The following is a 26,667-nucleotide window of genomic DNA, read 5'->3' on the forward strand; positions in this document are numbered from 1 at the left end:
TTTGTTTAGCATAAATACCTGAACTACTATGTTAAATTCTCTTACATCAGACATTCTTTTAATAAACATAATGCGCTTCCTTGGATCTCTGCATGTGCTCCCTTACTACGGGCTTTACCAGCTTAGCCAAATTCCCCTAACTCCCCTCCTGTTCCCCATTCATGCTCATTCTACTTTGGACACATAAAACACAAAACTGTCACTGCCATGCTAAACAAATCCCTGTTGACATCCTGATCATTTCAATTCAAAATTTATTTACCACTGCAGAGGCCACCTTACTCTCGCACTTACCTATAACTTTAACCAACATCTGTACAAAAATATCATGCCGAAGATCTGAAAAAGTGTACTATTTAAACACCTTCCAAAACAATCTAACCCACAAAACACACCTCACTTCTACCTAGTTTCAATTCTGCTCACCCTAGAGAAATTCTTAGAAAACTGAATACAAGCATGTATACAAATACCTGTAACAATACTACTTTTTGTAATAAATAGCATGGCTTCTGGAAGGGTATAGTACCATGGGTGCATTATGGTCCCTTACAGAAGGTATACTGCAAAAGACAGACAAAGGCAATCCTGCCGTTGAACTCTTCATCGACCTCACAAAGGCCTTTGGTCTGATTGAACACCCCACCGTACTTGACAAAATGTTTGAAACCGGCATTAATGCAGACACTCTAAACTGGTTTATAGACTTAACTGTTGAACAGAAACGTTAAAATCAAAATAGGTTCCTCACTCTCCAAACAAGCTCCTCTCCACACATTCTTGCCCCCCATTATTCTCCATCTTCATTATTAAACTTTCTTACGACTTCCCTCAGCTGCAACTTATCTTATAAACAGATGATATGGTCATCTGCAGATTTAGTTACAATGACTCAGACTCTGAGCTCCAGCTTCAATCTGATCTACACTCCCTCCACAACTGGCTAATGAATCACAAATTAATTCTCAACCCCTCCAAAACAAAAACCTTGCTACTCAGAAGTCATCAAGACTTTAACAAAACCAAGACAGAAACAACTACTACATTCAAATACCTTCAGATTTTATTTATTTATTTTATATTTGTTTAAAGTGAAAGTCTGACTGCACATAGATCATTTTTCAGTGGACGTCTGGAGAGAAAACTCCAGCAATAAGAAATACAGATATTGTAAAAGTTGCAATAATACAAAGAAATTCTAATAGCATTCACAATCAACAATAGTACAATGTTGGTCAAAACAGTTCTTTAGAGGTTACATTAACATAACGTGATACAACAGTATATACATTTAAATAATGAAAAAATGTGAGTTACAATACAAATGAGTGCATAGATTGGAGTAAAATAGCACCCAATGAGCAAGGTGTGATTAAATATACTGAGGTTAGAGTTATCCAGAATAGTTGCAAGAACAGTGCCAGGTGTCTACCAAGTAAGTATTTAGGAGCTGTTTAAATTGTACTGTGGAACAGTTAGAGGTAATAGAGGTTGGCAGTTTATTCCATATTTTAGGAATGATGTTTGAGAAGAGAGATTCCCCAGAAGAGTTGTTATCTTTGGTAGTTTCTTAAAGGAGTTTGTTACTCAAATGCAGGACTCTAGAAGTGGTGTATGGTTGTATAAGATTTTGGAGAGCAGAGATTTTATCTGATTGATGCAGGATTTTGTGGGCAAAGGTTAATTGTTTATAGTATGGCAGTTGAGGAAGTTATAGCCATTTTATAGGTTCATAGGTGTTTACTAGGCTAACAACCACAAGGGCCTTTTTAAGCCTAGCCATGCATCACAAATCTCTGCTAAGTTTTGCTACCCTTGATAAGTGTAAGCATGTGCCTGGGAAATGAACCATTTACCGGATACCTGTTTGCATCAGAGACATGGGTGCGAAACCAAGGATGAATTTTTTGTTTCCCATCCAATTGTCAAAGTTGCACTTGAACTGGATTAGGGAGGAACTCTGCTTCACATGGATGGGGAGCCTGTTCCATAGACAGGGTAGTCTCTGGGATACATGCCTATCTCTCCAGCAGGTCCCAATTTATATCAAAGGCAACATTTAAGTCTTTCGAATGGGTAATTCTGGTACTGTTTGTTTTGTGGATATGCAGGAATTTCATTAGAGTGGGATCTGACAATGCCCTATATTCAAGGCATAGATCTCCCCTCAAAAGCCTGTAGGAGACAGAATACAGGGATAGGGCATTCAGGCAGTCTGCATAGGACACATTACTTACACCCTGTATTCTTTTAGTTATTTAAGAGCTGTAGAGTGATGTGACCTGTATGTGGCATCAGTTGCAAATTTGGCAATTTTATTGTAAGAGGATTCCAGCTTGGTAAGATCAGTTTTACAGAGGTTGTTTAGTACTGGGGAGGCATGTAGGAATGTTGACTGGAGGTGTTTATGGGCGATGGTAGTTTTTGTGGTTCTAGTTAAAAATAGTTTCTTTCTGTAAAGAAGACCCAGTTTCTTCTGGACCTTCTTAATGGTTTGAGCAATATGAATGTTGCATTTCAGATTATTGTCAATTTCAACATCTAGCGGTTTAGTGTGTGTTACTGGGGTGATAATAATTTTGTTTTTTGGACTCCATATTGAAAGTTAGTTGAGAAGATGGAGATCTTGTGAGATAGAAGAGAAGGAGTTTAGTTTTATTGGGGTTTAAAATGAGTTGAGAATTGGTGAGCCGTGTTTCTACAGATAGAAATGAATCTTGGGTTATGGTGTGGAGGTCTTGTAGGGAGGAGACTGTGCATATTACAGTAGAGTCATCTGCATATTGTATCACAAAGACATGAAGAGTGGAGGTGTGGAGTTGATTGGTGAATAGGGAGAAAAACAGCAGCCCAAGGATGGAGTCTTGTGGGACCCCTAAGGCAATTGGGAGAAGAGTGGAGAGGTGGTGTTGCCACTGTACAGCCTGCTGACATCCTGACAGGTAGCTTTGGAACCAGGTGATAGAGACACTGCTAACATTTAGGGAGGAAAGCACATTGATAAGTTTATTGTGATTTACCATATCAAAGGCTTTGGATAAGTCTAAACATACGGCAGATATGAATTGTCCTTGATTTTTATAGTGGTTCACTATATTATTAAAGGACATTAGGGCTTAGTTGGTACTGTGATAGGGGTGAAACTATTTTAGATAAGGGTGATAGGATGGCAATTGAATGATAATTAGTACATTTGGTAGAATTGCCTCCTTTGAGCAAAGGTATAATCTGGGAGATTTTCCAGATAACAGGTACAATGCCCTCAGATATTGATCTGTTAATGAATATCACTACTGGGTATGCTATTCCTTCTGTTGAAATTTGCAGAAAGTCAGCTGGGAGGCTATCTGTGGCTAGGGTGGTTGGTTTTAGTTTTCACACTATTTTTGATGGTATCTACAGACACTGATTGTAAAGTAAATTGTTTGAGGCTATTTTGGAAGGAGTTGCTGTGCCAGGGTGCTACAGTGGCAGAGTTGTTGGGGATGTTTTGAGAATTAGCAAGGGCTAGGATAGTTCTGTAAAGTATTTATTAAATTGGGTTCCTATATTATCAGAGTTGCTGTTTGAGGTTGGTGTGGGTAGTTGCTTTACCTGGTAGAAGTATATTATTAACTGCATCCCAGAACATTTGAGGGTCATTCTGGTATTTTTTCTGAATATTGTGGTAGTAGTTGATTTTGTCCTGTTTTACAAGTGGCTTTGTTTCATAGTTCTAAGAATGTTTGTTTTGTAATTTGGGTTTTGTTTTTGTGATATTTTCCCTGGCCTTCTCTCTAGCTGTGATTAAGGATCTACATTGTTTGCTTAGCCAGGGTAAATAGTTAGCTTTCATGCTAATGGTTCTGGGTGGAACATAACAGTTTAATATATCTAAAAATGTACATGGTGGTTTAATATAGCTAAAAATGTAGTGTTAAAGGAGTTCACAGAGTCATCAAGTGGTAGCTGTTTCAGAGAATTCCAGTTACAGGTTTTTAGATGAGTGATGAATCTATGTGGGTTAAAGGCTTTTTTTTTCCTGTTTGCATGGTAGCTGGTTTGGTTAGTTTGGTAAGTACGGGCATGTACAAGGAAAGTAGATAGGTGGTCACTCAGACCATCAGGAAACAAACACCCCACTTCCATCTCCACATTAAAAAAGAAATTGGAAATAAAATCAACTTTATATTCTTCTTGACAAACAAAACTCCTCCTTGAATAACTACCCTAGCAAGAACAGTGATAGACAAGACAGTCCTCCAATCCCAAATAGTATACAGCCTTCCAATCATTCCATCAGCCTTCAAAAAAAATCATACTTTTCAAACTAACAACAAAAATATTTGCAGATTGATCACAAATTCTTGCCTCACTCTCTCCAAAGCAAAGTTACTTCCTACAAAAGAGAGATCTTATCTCCTCCTTGAGACTCCACCTTTTGTTACTTCATCTCAAAACATTTCCCCTCTAGCATCTACAGTAACCAAAAAACTTCTACTATTCTCAGAGAACACAAACACTCTTAAACCCACAACTAAACTGTATACTAATGAACAATCGATCTCAACTATTGTACCTATTCATTGGAAATTTATCCCCCACCAACCTAAGGGAAATCTCTTACTTCATCTTCAGACCTCAACCAAAACAGTATTTCCGTGAGGAAGCCCAGTTCTCCTGTCTCTAGTAGAGTCACATCATCTAACAATCTCTCTACTTTTTTTTCAGTTGACTCCTCTTTCTTCTTAGTGCCAGTATGCTACATGCCTCCAAAATATCAATTTAAATAGTGTATATAATATTTCATTTAAAGTATCTCCTCTTCATTGCTTATGTCCTGCATCTTATTCAATATATAATTTCCATAATTTACATAATTTTAACCATTGCTCATTTTGCTGTGTTAATTTCATATAGAAGCATATCTGGCTTAACTAGCACCTTGTTCTTCTTCCATGAACCAACACAAAAAAAAAAATAAAAATAAAAATAACGGCCATTCCTCTACTAGCACACCTACATGGTGGCCAGATACACAACACACATCCTCCCCTTTCTGCCCCAGCCATTCTGGTCCCATTTCTGTACCCTGCCCCTCCATCTGCACATTTTATTGAAATAAAAATTATTTTAAACTGTAGCAAACTGATTGCTACAAATGTACCAAACAGTTGCTACAGAATATACCTTGCCTGCAAGGAGTACTGCAATATCCAGGTTTTAGTTAAAAAAGAAAGATATTTTCTTTTTTTTTTTACTTTTAAACTGTAGCAAACTGCTGGCTACAATATATCCAGCACTTGCTACAGTTTAAACCACACATGGAGCTTTATACCACTCAGGTCTGACTGGATTACATGCCACCCAACAGTTTGCACCTGGGGAAGTTGCCCCTCATACCCCACCCTAGCTATGCAAACAATTCCATTTTCTTTGTTTATTTATCTTTGTATTAACAATGATGACTTCACCCAAGCTGTGCCTGAAAACAGATTTGATCAGTGTATTATGGCAATAAACATGCATACATACATAACGAACAAAACTAACTAAATTAATAAATTCTGACATACATGTATACATTCATAATTCACTCTACAGACTAACATTGTGTTTTATCAGACTTTTAAATGGTATGTTTTTCTCTCACCATGTTTCTTTAGCAATATCAAGCAGGCCTCTCAGATTTCTGCCTTACAGAAGTTCAAATGGATTAAACCCATTTGCAGCTTGTGGCACATCATGGACTGACAGCAATCAGAACAGTAACAGCTGGTTCCAGTTTTCAACATCAGTTTCAGCAACATTACTCAGCATGAGCTTCAATGTGTTATTAAAACTCTCTGTTAATCAGGCTGCAGATAGCAGATAAATGTCTTCAACTGTTTGTCTTGAAAACACTGACCTAACTGGTGCAGTGCACTTGACATTTTTTGTTATTATTTTATTTTATTTTATTTTACATTTGTTGACCGGGATTGTCCGACTGAGCTGAAGAGCCCTTTTTCAGCAGAGGCCCGGGGAGAAAAGCTCCAACATATTATACAATTTTCATTATAAATTAGCATTAAACAGCAATGTTACAGGATTATTACAAGGCATTAAGTAGCAATGCAATGTTATACAGTGTCAATAATCAGGAGTATAGCATAACTATTTCAAAATGCATAGACATAAATGTATATATATATATATATATATATATATATATATATATATAGATAGATAGATATATGTGTAGACATAAAGGGAGTGCCTTGGTTAAAGATATCCATAATGGAGTATAACAGTAGCAGCCTTAGCAATATCTTTATGTAACAGCACTGCTTCTGGAAATTTGGTAGCATATCCATCACTAGATTTTATTGCTAGCCATATGATGCCCAAACCAATAGGTTTAAAGGGTATTTCTATGAAAGACATTTGGATCCAAGGATATTTATGTTCAATATGTGACATTTTAGACTAGAAGCAAACAATGTCTTGATCGCTTTAATTATGCCTGGCCAGTAAAATCTGGTAATAGTTTTGTCTTAGGTTTCCTCATCTCCATGTGTTCTCATAACATGTAACTATGGGATAGCTGCCTTCTAGGGTCTAAGGTTTTGGTACTATTAGCCAATGCAGAATTACTTTTCCTTTCTTTACTTACTCAAGATATGAGTTCATCTCCTAACTGAAAATTAGGGTAGGGAGTAACAGAAATGTTCTGCTCACTTTCATTCACTACAACCTTAGTTACATTATCTCTTGATCTACTTAAAGTATTATCTTCTCTTTGTGTCTTTTTAAGGTTTGTCTAGCTAATCTTTAAGTCTACTGAGGTAGGGTTCCCCTCTTTCATAACTTGCTTCAAGGTGGAAGGTGTGGTCCCCCCCCCCCAAAAAAAAAAGTAATTCAACCTGTTCTATAGCATTCCCTGTGAAGAGTAGATCTAAACAAAACTCATCCTCTGATTTACTTTCTCTGTTATCATCACAGGCCCCTTGAGTGCTCTGTTTTCCTATATGTTGCCATATGTCTACTGCTTTAGAAGGTGATACCACCATCTCACTTTCTTTTCATTACCCATCTCACTCCCTCACTACAGGAAGTATCTCAGAAGAAAAAGTACCTTTTTCCTCCTTGTTTCATAGTTTCCTGATAGGTATAAGTACTTTCAGTTACATTTTTTTGCTTTATAATAGAAAAATGGGCTCACAATTCTGCAATCTCTTGCTTCCCTCACTTTCTGTACTCCCTTTATTTTGAGGGCCTTGATTCAAGTGAATTTATTTTTCTATTTTCATACTAATACTTAAAGGTTTCTGTGTGTACTTCTGTCTTAAACTCATTTTTATGTCAAAGTTTTCTTTCAGTTCAGCTTCAGTTCTTATACTAACATCTCTTACAGTTTTGGTTTTCTTTTTGCTAGTTAAAGGCTTCACTGGCTGATACTGTCTTTGCTTTTCATTAGGTCTTTTAAAAGATAGGTCACAGTAGCAAAGCTAGGTACAAATTTTCTATAGTAGCCTGTTAGCCTTAAGAATGCTTTCGATTGTTGTTTGGTATTGGGTACAGGCTAGTTTTTAACAGCTTCTGTTTCACCTGTTTGGGGTCTAATTACTTTTTTTCAGTCACATAACCTAATTATTTGGCTTCTATCATATATAGATTACATGTGCCTTTCAGAACCTCTATGAAGCTCAAATGTTTAAAGATTGTAATTAAAAACACTTTTAGAAGGAAAGAATGTTAATTCTCATTGTATTCAGGAGTGAGTGGAATCTATAAAGTACCTCATGTCCAAATCTGACATGGCTAAAAACCTTGCATTGCCTAGTTCTCTATAAGCTCATTGGATAAGTGTCAAGCCTGAATATAACATTCAGTTTTCAGAATTCATTACAAAATCTGATGGGGCCATCCAGCTTTGTTTAAGCTCAATGCAATCAGACAGTTTCACTTGCTTTGTGATACCTCAATAATACCCATTTTAAGGCAGTTAAGCATTTTTACACTTCATCAATAACTGATTTTCTTTATGAATCTGGTATCTTTTACAGTATTAGATTTACATCTGCCCTGGTGCATTTTCAGTATGATGCTGCATTAAATCTGTTATACTGGGTAGTTTAGGAAAACTCTGTATTTATTAGTAACAACCCATTCTTTTTTGCTTTCGAGTCATAAAGAATGTTTCATATAGTTGAACAACAAGGATAGAATTCCTATTACATTTTTGTTGATATACATGTCAACTTCCAGGCTGACTGCAAAAACTTCATCTTCCCTTTATGGTTTTAAAAATCCACTTTATTCTGGTCCAGGTATTTTGGGCAGCACTTCATCCAATCTCTTTGTTAGAAGTTTTATATCTAAAATTCAAAAAGTGAGATTGGGCTATAATTGGTTAGGTCTCCTATTTATACAATTCTGGAGTAATCCCATGTAGTCCCAGAGCCTTGCTTAATATTTTATATACCTATCTGCATTTCTCATAATCTGATGGGTCTGTTTAATTTATCTTGATCTTCCTCACTTATTAGCTTACCAGGTTTTACATTCAAGAACCATTTTCTTATCTGGCCCCCTTTGGCTTTTTACATGTTTCTTCAAAGTATGCTTTAAAGGCTTCCTTTACTAACACTAGTTAGCTCAGAAGTTGGCCTTTACTGTCTTTTATGCAAGCCTCCTATCATTCTGTGTACTGGTCTTTTATGCCCATGCAATATGTTTTGTCTTCTCCTCACCGTGTACCCACCAGAAATTACTTCTAGTTATACATTCTGCCTCTACTAGTGTAAAGCTTAGCTGTTCCTGTTCTCCCTTCAAAATGTGCATCTTCTCCGGCAGAAATGGTTCTTTCAGTGTCTTTTCTTGAAACTGAATCTTGCATTTCTTTTAATTTACCTTTCTTTTCCTATACTTTACTCGGTCCTGTTCATTTATTCCTTTATTTCCTTCTTCCTTCATTCTTCTGCCATTAGGTGAGCCCACAACTCTATCTTAACCCCCTTTCTACCTTAAATTATTGAAGCTTTCTTTTCCAGATTTGGTGTCCATTATCACTGTATCTCTTCTCTTAGCTTTTCCTGTTGTTACTTTGTTTCCATTTTACCAAGGTCATCTCTGTATGCCTCTTCTTTTCTGATTTTGATATGTTGTCATTTTTAAGGGTATGGGGGTATGGTCTGAAATATATCATTGAAAATATCTTCCTGCATCATTTTCATCTTGTCTTTAATATATAAAGGAGTAGCCCAATCTACTGTCTTGTGCACCCTCTGCCCATGAATAAGTATATGCTACATGCTATTGACTCTATTCATTTCCCTCCATATATCTGTTTAATCATGTTTTCTTATCTGTTCTTTTAACTGATCATGGGCTTTGGTAATGTATTTTTTTACAATTTAACCGATCTAATTCAGGCCTTTGGGTACCATTGAAGTCTTCCCCCACTATCTATATATCTTCTTTCCACTATTTTATACCAGTTATTAAAGAAGTCATCAAAGAATATTGGATCATCTGAAATCGGGGCATCGATATTATCAATCACAATTTTGTTATTCTGAATTATGCCTTTCCATATTATCCATCTCTCCATGTCACTTAGTTTACATGTTTCAGTTGTAGCTTGTAGACTGTTACGGAACATAATTACTACTCTCCTCTTTCCTCCTCCAGCCTATGGGACATTACTATGTTTCTATATTCCTGTTGTTTTAGCTTGTATGCCTCACCTATCCTCAGATTGTTCTCTTTTAGTAGTATTATTTGTGAATCTGAATGTATTTAGCTCTGAAAGATTCTTTTAGATTTGATGGGCTGGAAACCTCCTCCAACATTCCAGGAAATAAAATTAATCTTTTGCACTTGCTTATTGCCCCTTATGTTTCTTGGTTTCTTTGCCTGTGCTATGCCTTGGTCTTGGTTCCCCCCCAGTCAGGCTTTCATGGACTGACCCCATGGACTGTAGTATAACTCCTTTGGTGATTTTATTTGCCAACGCCAAGTATGGGTGAGGTCAAGTGACTTGATTTATGACAGGAAGTAATAGCAAGGTCACTTCATCCCTTACCAGCAATGGTTTCTTCTCTTTACTCTTTATAATAATCAGAGGTAGACTTTATATTCATTATGTACTATTTCCATATCAGAAGTAAAGCAATGCAATACATAAATGAATGAATGAAATAATGAATGAATGAATGAATGAATGAATATCTCCTGCATAGTTTCTGATCCTCTGTAAATATGCAAGTTCTAACTTTTAATAATGTATGTAGCCGTATTATAATATATTCTAACTGCCATTGTCAATTTACAGTTCTATATTGACAAAACATGAGAAAGTGAAAAAAGACCAGTTAATACAACAAACATCACACTTTTTGTCTACTATACCAAATTTTGCATTGTGTAGTGCAGTTATGGTTCAAAAACTCATACAACATAAATTGTATATACACTGTACCAATGGTTTCAGTATTTGTGTGGCAGCTGTGTGCTTGATGGATTCCACAAATTGCAAATATTTTAATTTTTTTGTCCCAAGTCCATTTTCCCTCTTATTGTTTTAATGGTTACTGTTACCTTAAATACTAGAGTTCCAGAAATTTCAAGGCTTTACTCTCCCAAAGGAGTGGCATTTTATATCTTCTGGTTGAGATTGTACAGTTTCTGCTGTTATAATGTGTACAAATAGTATACTTTAACTTAATATTTACATATATTATTGTGCATCAAGAAATAGCCATCATTCTTATAATATAGACAATATGAATGTTACATTGTTTGCTTTCTAATCTTATGATATTTGCATATCATTATATTGAAAGTAACATATTAGAAAATATATTTTATGATTTAACTGGTCATTACTTCAAGCCATAACAGGCCTACCACTTTATATACATATTAACTTTGTCAAGTTTTCTAAATTATTTAACAGCTTCTTTTAAAGTGACAGCTCAATGCTTTTAAAATAACTATTTTCATGGAATCTCTAATGTACTCAAACAAAACATTCAAAAATATAACTAACTTCTTCTTCTCTTTAATACTGTAATCTTTTCCATTACAGTCTTACAACTGAGTATTTCAAACTTTATGAGAATGTTATGTTCCAGTTAAGATAACTAAATTTCTCTGTTTCTTCGGCATTTGCTTATCAGACTTTTTATAAAGAAAACTTAATATTCTCTCTTTTCAGATATTGCCATTATAACCCATCAGCCATATATAATTCAGGACTGCCAGTAAACCTATCTTACAAAATATGAAACTATAAATGTCCAAGTCATATTCTAAGCCCATTCTAATTGTCTGCATTGATCTTGAGGCCTGGTAGAAATGCTTCTTCTAAACACTGCCCGACAATGGGCTTCACTGCATCAGCTAATTTAACAACAATAAGAGATAGATTGCAAAGAGAAAAAAAAACATTCTGCAAAGGTGTGTGATGGTAATCCCAGCATTGTTGCCAGGTGGGTGAATTACTGTGTCATTATACAAGGCTATTATTTTATATTTTTAAATAATGTCATTGTACCAGTGAAACACTACCTTAATTTGTTCCTTTCCACCATCTTCTTTGTCTGAGGATGGCTTACTCATGTAAGCCATGCATAGGGCATATCATGTCAGTGCTTGCACAGTACACTATGGTGAATATAGTTTGTACCTCTGCTTTTGTATAGGGACAGTTGTGCGTATGGGTATCATTCTTTATGTGAAGATGCTTATGGACTCCTTTGGTTTCAAATGTGAGTTCAATGAAGTTTATAAATGCTTTGCCAAATCAGTGTGCGTGTTTTTCAATAATAATTACCTTTTCAAGTATAGCTTCTTATGCTTCTCTCTCTCTGACCTGTTTCACTTTTCTTAAGGAGTCACATTTCAGCCACACTGCCCTAGCACTTCTAAAAGACACATTTCATATACTTTACCTTGTAACCCATATGTTTGAAACCTAAGCAGTCATCTTGCCCTTTCCTGTCTATTTTTATTTTAGCAATTCAGTTCACAGCATACTAGATAAAGCATTTAAATTAGACTATAGTGATTACAGTCTACATAATTTTACACTGTAGCTTTCTATTAAGGTAGGGTATCTCAAGCCCAATTTTCTGTATAAATAAATATTTAAGCAGGCATTGAACTCAAGACACAAAATTTACATTTCATGGATTAAGGCAGAGCCATGATCACAGTATGTCCATATGCAGTCTCAGCCTGAGTTACATTTAGTGCAGTAAAAGCAAAAATGTTTCAAGTAAAAACATAAAATCCAAGCAATGGAAACATGAACAATCTGAATGCAGATGAGGTAGAGTATGCATAACTACATAATGCAGAGTCCTATAAATTACAATGAATAAGTAAGGTATCTAATGAATAATGAGAAAGGAACTACGTAAAAGTACTGTAACATAAGGGAGATTCTTACATAATCCCATACTCATAGAAAAACAATGGCAATGAGATAGTATCACATAGTTATACAAAGCAGTAACATTACACTTAGTATTTATGAGATGAGGCATTTGATAACTATATAATATACCTTAGCCATATATTCTCAAACATGACCAGTCTAAATGTTGCTTCAGGATATCTATAAGCACTGCCTGCCAGAAGCAGCTCCCACTCTTTCCAATTTCTCATAACCTGGCTTTCAGCTTTTCTTCATATCTTTTACAACTAGAGTGAGAACATAATGTTCAGATAAGGGAAACCCATGAACTCAGACATTTTGAATACATAAGTTGTGAAGATAGGTGAAGGCTGCCAGCCTAGCCAGACAGAATTTTGTAGACAATTCTGCCATTTGTAAATATTAATGTAAGCCACAGGCTTGTTCTCTTAAATGTGAAAAGACTGCATTGGATATTGAACTGCAAAAATGTAACAACAGTGCACTCTGCTGTAAGAAAGCTAAGTCAAGCATTTTTTTTATGTCAAAATTCGGATCCGATATGTCTAGAGGGAGGCATCCTGCCTATTGTTTTAAGACCAGGGTTAATGGCTAGAATTTGCATGTATAAATGTCCTTTATTGCTCTGGTTTCTGACCAGGTGTAAAGAAAGTAAATGTAGTTTCTGTTAGCCTGGGAACACCACAGAAGTGTGAAGAATGATGTCATGTGAAGCAGCTCTGTGTTATCAATTTAAAGAGAGAGAATCAGAGAACTCAGAGCATGTTGTCCTGAGAAAATCCAACATCACCAGCACTGCTGTGCTATTTATGTAAGTTATTTAGATTTGTGTTTTCTCCTAGATATAGCTAGGAAATAGGAAGGTTAGACTAGTTCTTTTTTTTGTGATGTCAGAACTTTTGCTACTGTATTATTTTAAGTATTTGTCTGTGATCTCTGAACTCTTGACTAGCACTGTGTAATAAGAAGCAGTTTCTTGTGTTTTTATTATTTATTACTAAATATTTTTAAAACCTTTCAACTGTGGCTGTTTTATGTAGAGTTAATTTAAGCTCTAGAGTACATTGCATGTATATAGTGATGCTGTACCAAGTCACTCTAGATAAGTCTTGACTGTTAGGTCACACGTACCATTTGGATAATAATATTACACAGTAATAATTGGACACCCTTCATAAGGGCATTGAGTAGCTGATAAATATTAGTGGGTGGAGGCAGTGATTTCTACCATATAGTCTGGGTAAAAGGGGCACAACTGGAGAACCTGTGCCAGCCTTCTCCAGGAGTGTCTGTGTGGTTGTATAAACTCTTATCTCAAAATGTGTGCATGTCAGCTACTTGGGCAGGGACACGAAGCACTGGGTGGACAGAGAGCATGCTGGAGGTTTTAGCTTGCCCACTAGGCTGAGATATGGACCCTATAGCTGTGCCAGTGGGGAGTCTTATTGGGGACCTGTAGAGAAATAGAGAAACCAGCCCCAGACTGAGTGTGATCTCTGTGTGCTCTTAAGGGAAATTGTACTTTACTGTGTGTGTATTAATTATCCTTTCCCTGTATGGACACCCCTCACTGGTGTTAGTGGTGAGGATTGAGGCTCCTTGATTGCTGGGCCAGCGCATGGGCATCACATATTAATTATTTGGCAGTGGTGGGATATAAGCACAACATAGTAATTGGTTGGCAAATACTAATTGGCTTATAGTGGTGTGGGTAGAGTTAATTCCTGTAGCTTGGGCACAGTGATCTCTGAAGGCATTTTGTACCCTAAATCAGCCATGCAGTGAATACTCACAGTTCAGATCACAATTGTTTTATTTCTTTGTTAGCTTAGTTAGTCAGGGAGAGCAGGCAGCATGTCAACAGAGGAGTATGGAAAGCTGACAAGGAGCCAGCTGGCTGAGATGTGCCAAGCTAGGAGATTGGTGCATGGAAACCTGACTAAGGCAGACCTGATTGCAGCCTTGATCATAGCTGCATCAGAAAACAGCAACCAGGAGGATGATCAGACTGGCAATGGAGATGTACCACCCTCAGAGAATAGACAGCTCAACCTTTCTGCAGAGGACTTAAAAATTCATCTGGAGATAAAGAGACTTGAGTTGGAGGCCTGGCATTTGGAAATAGAAGCAGCAGAGAGACTAAGTTGTCTGCAGGCTGAGGAGGATGAGAAACTGCTATGCCTGGAAGCTGAGGAAAAGGAGAGGCAGATGCAGCATGAGACGGAGATGCTGACTCTTCACCAGAGTCATGGATGTAATGGGGAAGGGAGTAACTGGACCCCAGAAGCACAAAAGGTCAGTAAATTTCTTCTGCAGTTTAAAGAGGGAGATAATTCATATGTTTGAGAGGGTATGTAAACAGTATGATGTTGAGCCAAGGCTCTGGGTATGGCTCCTGACCCCCTTACTCCATGGTAAAGCTGTAACAGTGTTGTCTAAAATGTCTGACATTGACTGATTTAATTCTACTCTTGTTAAGTATTGCTTGTTAGACTGTTTTAAGCTAACACCTGAAATGTATAGGAAAAAGTTTCATGAGCATAGAAGCAAGGCAGATGAAAGTATGTCTGAATATGTTGCTGAACTGAGCACTTATTTTCATAACTGGGTGAGTGGATGTCAGGTCACCTCTTTTGAAGGGCTGGCAGACCTTTTGTTGAGGGAAGAAACCCTTAGCACTTTGCTTGAGGACATGAGGACCTGGTTAGCTGATAGACAATGTGCTACTTCAGATGAGTTGGGGAAGAAGGGAAACCTATACCTAGCAAGCAGGGTATCCCTGCACAGGAAAGGTACCCCCAGTACTGCTCATGGGTCTAAAGGAACCCATGGTGGGAAGCACAGACTGCCCCAATAGAATCTGCCAGTAGCAGGGGAAGCCACTAGTCCAGGTACATGTCCAGGACCTAGGATTAAATGTTTGAATGCAACCAGTGAGGCCATGTGGCATACAGATGTCCATGGAGACAAGGTGGGGAACAAAAGGTGAGAGAACCAGTAAGTGGGAAAGACAAAATGCCAATAGTATGTTGTCTTGAGACAGCAAGGGTCCCAAACTACTATCCTGCAGATGTCCTGATAGGGAAGGATTTGGATGTGTTTATGCAGTTATACCCAGTCAGGCTAGGAGACAAGCATGTGGGTCTGGTAGGCTGGGGCAGACACAGAGAAAATGCGTACCTGCACCCAGAATGGGTGAGGAAGTTACTTCAGGGAGGGAGCTACTCTGTAGCAGTGAGACTGAATGTGAGCCACAGCTGCGTGTGGGTACTAATTTTCCCTTGGACAGAGTGACAGCAAAGGAAGAGGTGAGTAGTAGTACCCAGGCTGTCAGTGAGGTACCACTGTCAGAAGATGCCAGACGTCCTATGGAAGGGGAGCAGGGAAGTGTTATAAAGAGAGTTGAGACAGGCTCAGCTCTCTGACCCTACACTGCAAGGCCTGAGGAAGGTAACTAGTGAGGCACCTGATTCTCATGGGAAAAGGAATCTGTATACTGGGACAAAGAGTTACTGTACAGAGACTGGACCACTGAGAGAGGGCTAGAAGGTGAGAGAGTACAGTACTTGGTAGTGCCTAGAGCCTACCATCTGACACTTCTATCCATAGCCCATGATATTCCCTTTGCAGGTCATATGGGCATAAAACGTTCCAAGAAAACAATTGTGCAGAACTTCTATTGGCTTGGAATTTCCAAAGATGTAACAGGGTACTGCAGGACCTGTAAGCAGTGCCAAAATGTAGGCAAGGCAGGAGACAAAGTGAGAGCTCCTTTGATGCCTTTGCCTGCGATTGAAGAGGCATTTCAGATGGTAGCTATGGATATTGTAGGGCCTCTGAGTACGCCAAGTTCCACAGGGAAAAAGCATATCCTAGTGGTAGTGGATATATATATATATATATATATATATATATATATATATATATATATATATATATATATATATATATATATATATATATATATATATATATATATATATATATATGTATATATATATATATATATATATATATATATATATACTACACTATATGCTGAGGCAGTGGCTCTGTCCTCCATTGAAGCAGAAAAGGTGGCAAATGCTTTGTTAGAGATTTTCAGCAGGGTACGATTCTCAAAAGAAATACTGAGTGACAGAGGTGCCAATTTCATATCTGACCTGCTGGCTTGTCTGTGGAAGTACTGTGGAGTGAAGCACATGAAGACCACCCCCTACCATACTCAGACTAATGGTCTTGTTGAGAGGTTAAACTCTACAATCAAGTCCATGCTGTGGGCATTTGCATACCAATTTAATAGGGAGTGGGACAAGTATTTGCCCCATCTGTTGTTTGCTTACAGAGAGGTTCCCCAGAAATCCACAGTTTTTTCACCCTTCAAACTGCTGTATGGGCATAGGGTGAGGAGACCCCTAGATTTAATTTGAGATGAGTGGGAAGGTGAGTGTGAATCTCACAAGTAGTCTGTTATGGCATATGTCCTAAACCTCAGGACAGGGTTCAGGGAACTCATGGACTTGGAACCAAAACAACCACCAACAGGTAAAACGATTGAAGCAAGAAACTGGACTTGGCCCAGGAGAACCTGGCAGAAGCCCAACAACAGAAAAAGGTGTGGTATGACAGGAATGCTTGAGCTAGAGTGTATACTGTAGGGCAGCAGGTAATGGTTCTCATTCCTGTCAGACACAAAAGCTGCAAGCTGCTTGGGAGGGACCCCACAAGGTGGTAAGAAAGGTAAGTGATGTTAACTACATGGTGGAACTGGTAGGCAGAAGCCAAGGGCACAAATTGTACCATGTTAATATGATGAAACTATGCCATGACAGGGAGGCCCTTGTGCTGAGCATTTGCAGTGGATTGCAGGAGGAGTCTGAGGGAGATCTGGTGACTGATCTTCTCAGTGAGGCTCAGACTGACACCTCAGTGGAAGGGGTAGCAATGTCCCAGCAGCTATCTCCTACCCAAGTTTGAGAAATCTGAGCAGTGTTACAGATGTTTAGGAGCATGTTCACTGGGAAAGCAGGGTGTACCCACCTGGTGCAGCACCAGGTGGATACAGGACCCCAAACGCCTATTAGGCAGGCCCCTTATATGGTACCTGAGAGAGTCAAACAGAGTCTGAGGGAGGAGATACAGGAGATGTTGGAACTGGGAGTGTTTCAAGAGGCCAACAGTCCCTGGGCCTCCCCATTGGTGCTGGTGCCAAAGAAGGATGGCATCACCAGGTTCTGTGTGGACTACAGGAAATTAAATAATCACACAGAGTCAGATGCTCACCCTATGCCTAGGACAGATGAGGCCCCAGCACATCTGGGTGGGGCTAAGTATCTTACAACCATTGATCTTACAAAAGGTTACTGGCAGGTGCCCTTGACTCCCAATGCTAAAGAGAAGACAGCCTTTGTGTCTTATTTTGGCTTGTATGAGTTCACAAAGATGCCCCTTGGGATGAAAAATGCTCCAGCAAGTTTCCAGAAGCTGGTAGATCATATCCTAGCAGGAGCAGGAGGGTTTGCTCTTGCTTACCTAGATGATATTACCATCTACAGCCATTCCTGGCAAGAGCAACTTCAGCATGTCAGGGAGGTGCTGGGCAGACTACAAAGGGCAGGGTTGACCATTAAGCCCAGAAAATGTCAGGTGGGTATGACAGAGGTGTCCTACCTGGAACATAGATTGGGGAGTGGTGAAATCAGGCCAGAACTTGCCAAAGTATAAGTCATTCAGGCATGGCCTGCACCTGTTACCAAAAAGCAGGTAAGGGCATTCTTATGGACAGCAGGGTACTACAGAAAGTTCATCCCCAGTTATAGTACCACAGCTGCTTCCCTCACAGATGTGACAAGGAAGAACAGAGCCAACCAGCGAAATGCCAAGTTGCTAAGATGGAACCTAGGGTTGCAAACATATGATATATCAGTGCAGCACCGCAGTGGGATAAGCAATGCCAATGCAGATGGGCTCTCAAGACAGGGAATGGGGTAAGGTATGCTCAGATAGACCTAACCCTATTAAGCAGCATTTCACAAGGGTCACATGAAAACTAGCTTGAGTTCTTCAGGGAGAAGATGTGTGAAGCTAGGTGATGGCTACCGGCCTAACCTGATAGAATTTTGTGGATAATTCTGTCATTTGTAAATATTAATGTATGCCACAGGCTTCTTCTCTTAAATGTGAAAAGACTGCATTGGATATTGAACTGCAAAATGTAACAACAGTGCACTCTGCTGTAAGAAAGCTAAGTCAAGCATTTTATGACTGTCTTTGATGTCAAAATTTGGAGCCGATATGTCTAGAGGGAGGCATCTTGCCTATTGTTTCAAGACCAGAGTTAATGGCTAGAAGTTGCATGTATAAATGTCCTTTATTGCTATGGATTCTGACCAGGTGTAAAGAATGTGAATGTAGTTTCTGTTAGCCTGGGAACACCAGAGAAGTGTGAAGAATGGTGTCATGTGAAGCAGCTCTGTGTTATCAATTTAAAAAGAGAAAATCAGAGAGCTCAGAGCATTTTGTCTTGAGAACATCCAACATCACAAGCACTGCTTTGCTCTTTATGTGAGTTATTTAGAATTGTGTTTTCTCTTAGATATAGCTAGGAAATAGGAAGATTAGACTAGTTTGTTTTTCTGTGATGTCAGAACTTTTGCTACTGTATTATTTTAAGTATTTCTCTGTGATCACTGAACTCTTGACTAGCACTGTGTAGTAAGAAGTGTTGTCTTGTGTTTTTATTTATTATTAAATATTTGTAAAACCTTTCAACTGTGGCTGTTTTATATAGAGTTAATTTAAACTCTAGAGTACATTGCATGTTTATAGTGATGCTGTACCAAGTCACTCCAAATAAGTCTTGACTGTTAGGTCACATTTACCATTTGGATAATAATATTGCACAGTAATAATTGGACACCCTTCATAAGGGCATTGAGTAGCTGATAAATATTAGTGGGTGGTGACAGTGATTTCTACCGTATAGTCTGGGTAAAAGGGGCACAGCTGGAGAACCTGTGCCAGCCTTCCCCAGGAGTGTCTGTATGGTTGTATAAACTCTTATCTCAAAATGTGTGCATGTCAGCTACTTGGGCAGGGACACGAAGCACTGGGTGGACAGAGAGCATGCTGGAGGTTTTAGCTTGCCCACTAGGCTGAGATGTGGACCCTATAGCTGTGCCAGAGGGGAGTCTTATTGGGTACCTGTAGAGAAAGGGAGAAACCAGCCCCAGACTGAGTGTGATCTCTGTGTGCTCTTAAGGGAAATTGTACTTTACTATGTGTGTATTCATTATCCTTTCCCTATATGGGCGCCTCTCACTGGTGTTAGTGGTGAGGATTGAGGCTCCTTGATTTCTGGGCCAGTGCACGGATGTCACGTAACCTTTGAATAAAAAAAACATAAAATTTATCAGAGAACTAACGGTCCTTCATTTGTAGCAGGTTACTTATCCAACAATAAAGAAAACACATTATGGACATTCATCAACTGCAAACTTTTCGCAGGAACTAAGCATCTAAATGTATCTTACTATAAACTAGTGAGTCCCTTAAGCTACAAATGCTATCACCTCAAACATATCAGAAATGGACTTTATAGGTAGGATGAATATATTCAGTGAAGTCTGATATCTCTTTCTGAATCAGGCATTGAGTTACCCTAATGACATTGACCATCTGTGCAGTACCCCGAACTCCAGCCCAGAGAGGTCTTTGTGAGAATTTGTAATTGTAATTTAGACATTTTCATTTGGGAAAGAAGTCCCTCCCAAGAGTAGTCTTCTGTTGCAAACAAGCATGAAAAAAAGAGTTCCAAAGAAAGCTCAAATAATGCAAACTCTTCAAAACTGAGGTTGATGACTGTGCATGCAAAAATATATGTTTTTTTGAAAGGAATGCAATACACAATGTTTTTTTTCCAGGCTTTGCTACTAATAACATTAATAGTACAAACAGACCAGTTACCCATGGTAGCTTATATTATCACCCTCTATCTTATGCACAGCTCCCAACTTCCCAAGTGAAGACTGCTGAGTGTACACATGGGCTATTAAAGTACACAAATTCAGCCCACAGCTCAGTCAGCAGATATAGCTACCTTAGTGAGTCAGTGACCCTGCATTTAATTGGCTTCTAATTACACAGAGTATAGAACTGTTAATTTAGTCATGATAGTAATTGCTCTGTTAGAATGCAATTGGTCCATTTTATTTTATTTTTATTTGTTGTCCTGGGTAGATCACTGATCCACATGGACCATTTTCAGACTCAGCAGAGGGTTCACAATTATAGCATAAGAAATTTGGCATAATTACTAAAACAAAACAGCAAATGAACAGATAAGGCTTATTTAAAAACAAAGCAGAAAAACATTACATTCATACAGTGCTAAGAACCTGACATTACACAAACCCAAGCAGATGAGGCCTTGGCTTAACATCTCATTGAAAGGACAGTACACGCAGAAGTGCAGCAGCCCCTTATGCTGCACTGCAGTGTCATGATCTACTTGGTCAGGGAAGAGAACCCACAGCCTTCTACATCACAGGCAAGGCCTCTACGTTTTGTACCACTGATGTTTCATCTGTAAAGGAGAGGAATATGAACGTTATTGGTAGAACGTCATTTATGCCGTATAAGTGTTTGTGAAGTATTTCCATTGTGCTTAGCTGCAGAGCTCTTTTTCCAGTTCATCTGAATTTTCTGAGAGTTTGTATGGATTTTATGTCTGTTGGAATGGGTTCCCAAATTTCAGGTGCCAAGACATCAATACATATTAATCTGGTATGTGGGATTTACAGATTGGGGGGCTGCAGTAACTAGAAGCATGACATTTCAACCATTGCTTATTGGGCATTTAGTGGTGTAGTGGTAATCCTTTATTATGCAGAGGTTTGTGGTTTCAGTATGTATGTTAGCTTTGCAGTTTTATATATTATGCAGTACTTCTTCACTTGTTTGTAAGTGTATTGCACACAATTCTCATTTGATAACATTATCATTTAGTTTTTTTTTTCATTTTTCTTATGTTCATTCTCATCTTACGTTTATTCCTTTCTTTCTTTGTGTATGCATTTATTTAGCATTCATGTGGATACTCCAATGCCTTTCTTTCCTGACCATTTATTGATTTCATTTACATATTGATTCACTTCTGTGTAACATTCACTGAATCAGTTCTAAGTGTTTTTCACTATTTCACATAACGATGCTAGCTCTTTTTGGCATTCTTCTTTATTTAACATACAGGGCTTTGCCATATACACCTGAATGCAGAGTGAGTGACCATGTTTGTTAACTAGTTGTGTTCGATGTGCTGAGTCAAATATAGATGCTTCAATCTTTCATTACGATGTAAAAAGCCTTGCCATTCCTGTTTGAATATGGAGTCAATGACCGTCTGCATTGACAAGCTGTGCTCAAAATGCTGTTAGACATTGTTTCTTTCTTTACATATATGTTTATTTATTTCATATGCATATATATTCATCACTACCTTTCTTTATTAAATACTCGCTTATTCTGGGCACATATTCAGTCACTACAAGGTGTCTTCCACTGAGTTACTAGTAGGTGCTTTCACGATTTGACATAAAGAGGTTTGATATTTTTTGCCTTTTTATCTGACATATCAACTTTATTGTTTTCACTTGAAGGCAGAAAAACTTCCCTTCTGTTTTGATCAGTTGTGCTTAATGAACTGTAACCCTGCTATGTACATTTCAGTTTTCATTAGAACATACATAGACATGCTGATTTCAGAAAAAATGGAGAGTTGCTGACCTTTTGTGTTGACTGCCAGGCTGTTTTATGTTTGTTTGCTTCTTTCTTTCTTTATATATGCATGCTTTGGTTTCTTCATAACTATCTACTTTAATGCTCTTTACTTTAGGCAATGGACACTGAGCTGAGCTTGAATAGCTAAAACCAGTAAAGAACTTTGCAGCATGGTACTTTCTGGGGGTATTTAGATACCACCACATTATACCACTGCTGTGGAGTCTGAACTGGCTCCTTATTTGGTCTTTATTGTCTACAAAGTCTTTCTCTTAGTCTATCTTGCAGTACACAGCTTGCATCCCCCCCATCACCTTTTAGATGGTATTGATCTGTGTTTACTTTTCTTTTCTTTTTTTGGCTCTGCATTAATGGAGGTATCAAGAGTTTAACTCGATTCTTCTAGGTGAGTCTAACTTGATTCTTCTAGGTAGCATTGGTTTGTGCATCAAGGGCCTTGTCATTGGAACCTTTTACTAGAAGGGCTAAAGACTGATTAATGTTTGACATTTTCAGGCTCTTACACAAAACTTATCTCTTTGATCTTGTTTGTATGGTTAAGCCACATCCTCATCCTTATAATTTGATTCCCTTGTTTACATTTCTCTTTATTTATTCTTCTAATATATTGCAATAGTGCTTTGCTTGGGTGCACTTAAACTTGAACTTCGACTTGTGTATTATTTTAGTTATTTCACCAACATGTAGCACTATTACTTCCTTTCTTTTTTCAATCATGATTTATTAGTTTTGCAGACATGTTGAGTCACTACTAGGGACCTTTCACTGATCTGCTGTTCAGTGCCTTTCACTATTTGACATACAGATGCTTGTATTTTTTTATTTTTTCATCTTTTTAATATATAACCTTGTTGTTTTTACATGAATGCAGCATCACTAACCCACTCTGTTAAATGTTTTGATCTTTCATTAGGGCATAGGGATTCTTGATATTTTTGGTTATTTTCAGAAGCATTGACCCTTTGTGTTGATTTGTGTATTATTGTATAATAATTATTGTATGCCCTTTTCATATTATTGAATATGGTTCACAACATATTTTTATATTTCAAGTATTAGAATTAGTTCAACTGACCATAAGAGGTGGCGATTTAATGAACCACTCTAAAGTAATTGAGTTAAAGTAGATGAAAGTATATTGTTATCCAGGATTAAATGACTATTTGTCACTTAAACCCTTTTTGAAGCAGAAGTGTCTAAGATTTTTTCATATTGTAAGCTCTATTAAATTAGGTGCATCTATGCTTAGTTTATAATTGGAATGATGCAATGGGCACATGAGATCATGACCGGTGTTACAACTGCCTGATGAAGCATTAAGTGAAAAGGCATTAGCGGTGTTTTTGTTAGCCTTTATTCTTCCATGGTAGGGTGAACTGTATTTTTAAAAAAATATATAAAGTGTATTTATTTAAGCATTTAAAAATAAAAAAAATAAAAATAAATAAATAACCAGGAATAAGTGCTTAAAAATAAAATTAGTCAATAAAATTTTAAGAAAGTTGAATCGAGAGCTAGTTTTTATTTTTCATTTATGTTCATTTATATTTGTTTTTTATTTTCACATTTTCATTTTTTATTACCATGTTTAAAACACTGCAGTTTTTTAAAGGAATTTTAACACCATAAGTCATGAGTCATGTTTGAAGGTCTTTGGTAATTTTAGTGAAGCATGTACTTTAAATAGTGCATGTATTCCTTTACATTTTTAATGACTAGTTTGTTTTTAAGTTCCCACTAATTAAAACAGTAAAGATATAAAGGAAGGGAAATTGTATACTTGTTATTCTGATGTCGTCTCCTGAGAGAGATGAAAGTGCTTAATCCTGGTTATTTCTTTTCATATTTTTTTATTTTTTGAAATGAGTAAATAAATACATTTTATTTGAACTTTTCATGCTGCCTATTCCTTCATCTATGCATTTGAAGTTTTTGGGTTACCACTTTTGAGTGGTACACCCTATTGTAAAGGTTTATTGAACTGTATTTTTTCCTTTTGGATTTTGATTTTTTTACATTGTTCAGAACCTAGCCTGAAGTTTTTTTCTTTTTTTGGTTTCTGTTTTTGATGTTTGATATCAGGACCATTGCAGACACAGAAGTTCTTGAATTCAGGTATACACTCTTTTACTATCAAGTATAATCAGCAGTACTTTGAGAAGAATCTGTACAATATTAGAAGTTACTGACAGCTCCATCCTTCAATCATTCAACACCCTTGGCAATGACAACATATGAACAACTACAGGATGCTGGCATTTTTTTTAATTGAATTAGAGGCCAAGTTGTATAAATTTAAAAAGATTTAAAAATTTTAAAATGGTTATGTCTAACTTTTGAAATGTACTAATACAGACCAAAACCAAAAGGTTAAAGCAGTATAACCACACTAATAAAAAGCAAAGGCTGCTCAAAGATGCCAGAGACTACATGAAACAGTAACCCATTGTTAATTTTAATTAGAGTCCAAAGTAAAACACCACTTGTTGTACAAAATAGGTTAAGCACTTTCATCTATCTCATTTCAAAACATAGAATTCTTCAGAATCAACAACAAGCAAATTATTAAAATGCCTTTTATATAATATTTTGACTTAAATAATCCAATTATACAATCAATTTAGTTTAGCAGTTGATTGCTATAAACTTAAAGAAAAACCCACTCCAAAACTCACTGAGTAACCTAAATCATATAATAATTACAAATGTTCTCATTAAAATTTCTTTTAAATTAAAAAAAAAAACATTGCTTAAAAGTAACATAGTAAACATTGTAAATGTGCTAAAAAGTTGATATAACAATTGAAACATTCTCATTTAACCTTGGTGGGTCCTTAGAAATTAAATGTAATTGCCATCACATTTCCCTAGATTCTAATACAATTTCACAGGGGCCTCCTCTTGGATTCTGATGAACTTTCTCTGAAACACCAAGTTGCAATATAGTGTGTCCCTGACTTTTGAAACATATTTGAAATTTAAGATTATCCCAAGATGTCTGCATACTTAAAATACGCACTTATCATGCACATCATCCAGATCTTTTTAAAAAGGTTTTTATAATTTAGGCTGTGATGAAATAACAGCTTTAAATACATTGTAAAATAATCTTGATATTGTGATCAAACAAGCTGATAATAGGGGTGGCATAGTAATATTTAACAAGAATGGTTATAATAATTTGAAAAATGAGATGTAAAATGATACTGTAGTTTATGATATTATTCATAGATTTGATGTTAACAAGTTGATACTGCATTTAAAATCTAATGTGTATGACTTACATATGAGTAGACTCATCCCCAATGATTTATTTGATATTTCTATGTAGCTGAACCTACAATTCCAAGATGCATGAAGAACAAGGAATGTCTACCACTAAGACCAATTGTTTCTGGACAGTGATGAGTTTATGAGCCTATCATCTATTTATTTAGAAAAACATACATAAATGTATATATGTAAACTTAGAATTCTTAAATGAAATATTCTCAAAAGCAATCTACTGCAATATTTTCTTTAAAGACTAATGATTACTCCTCCGAAGAAGGATAGCAAAAGGACATAGTGTAAAGATAATCACACAACTAATTCCAAATAACCTGCAAATCTAAACTTCTAAACAATGACCCTGTTACTTTTTATAACCATTACCAAGAAGTAAATGAACTGAGTCACAGCCAAAATTTGCCAAAATGGCATAATAAGCAGAAAAGTCAGCAATCAGTCTTTCACTTGAATTTCAGCTAAACTCTTTGGATATGTGAAATGATCTGATACTGTAGTTAATGATCCCCTATGATAAGTTGCATTTCTTTCCTTATCTAGGATTATTTTACAGTATTTTATTACATTTTTTATTATTTTAACATTAGAGAACTGTTTTTTTATTATTCTCCCTAAGACTGCAATTAATGTCCTCTGAAGTAATTATACCATACTAAATCATAAAAAAAGGTTTAAAACATTCAAAGACCTGTACCTTATTTCTCATTTACATGAGTTCATAAAACAGCGTAAATATGATCAGAAGGAGAAAAAGGCAATTGATTGAAATATCAGGACTTGATGCCGCAGTACAAGGACAAAATTAGTGACTTCAACAATTGGCTAAGCTTCTGGTGCCATTCTAAAGGGGGATCCAGTATCTGTCTGCCTGGGCTGACATGGTCGACAGACCACGATGCTTTGCCAGAGATGGCCTGCACCTCTCAAACCTGGGATTCCGGATACTGGCTAAGGTTCTTGCTGCTCCTATAGTGCCTTTCTTAGGCAAGGTTCAAATGATAAATTCACCACTGTAACAGGAACAGGCAAGCAAAAACTGAGGGCGATGCTACTCAATGCTAGAAGTCTAAATCTCAAAATGCACTCACTCGAGGCACTCCTTAAAATGGAGAACTTTGATATCTGTGCAATGACTGAGACCTGGTTCAAGGCTCCAGAGAGCACCCCTGCACTAC

Source organism: Protopterus annectens, chromosome 5.part0 (assembly GCF_019279795.1).
Source record: "Protopterus annectens isolate FY-2018-M chromosome 5.part0, PAN1.0, whole genome shotgun sequence".
NCBI classification, from domain to species: Eukaryota; Metazoa; Chordata; order Ceratodontiformes; family Protopteridae; genus Protopterus; species Protopterus annectens.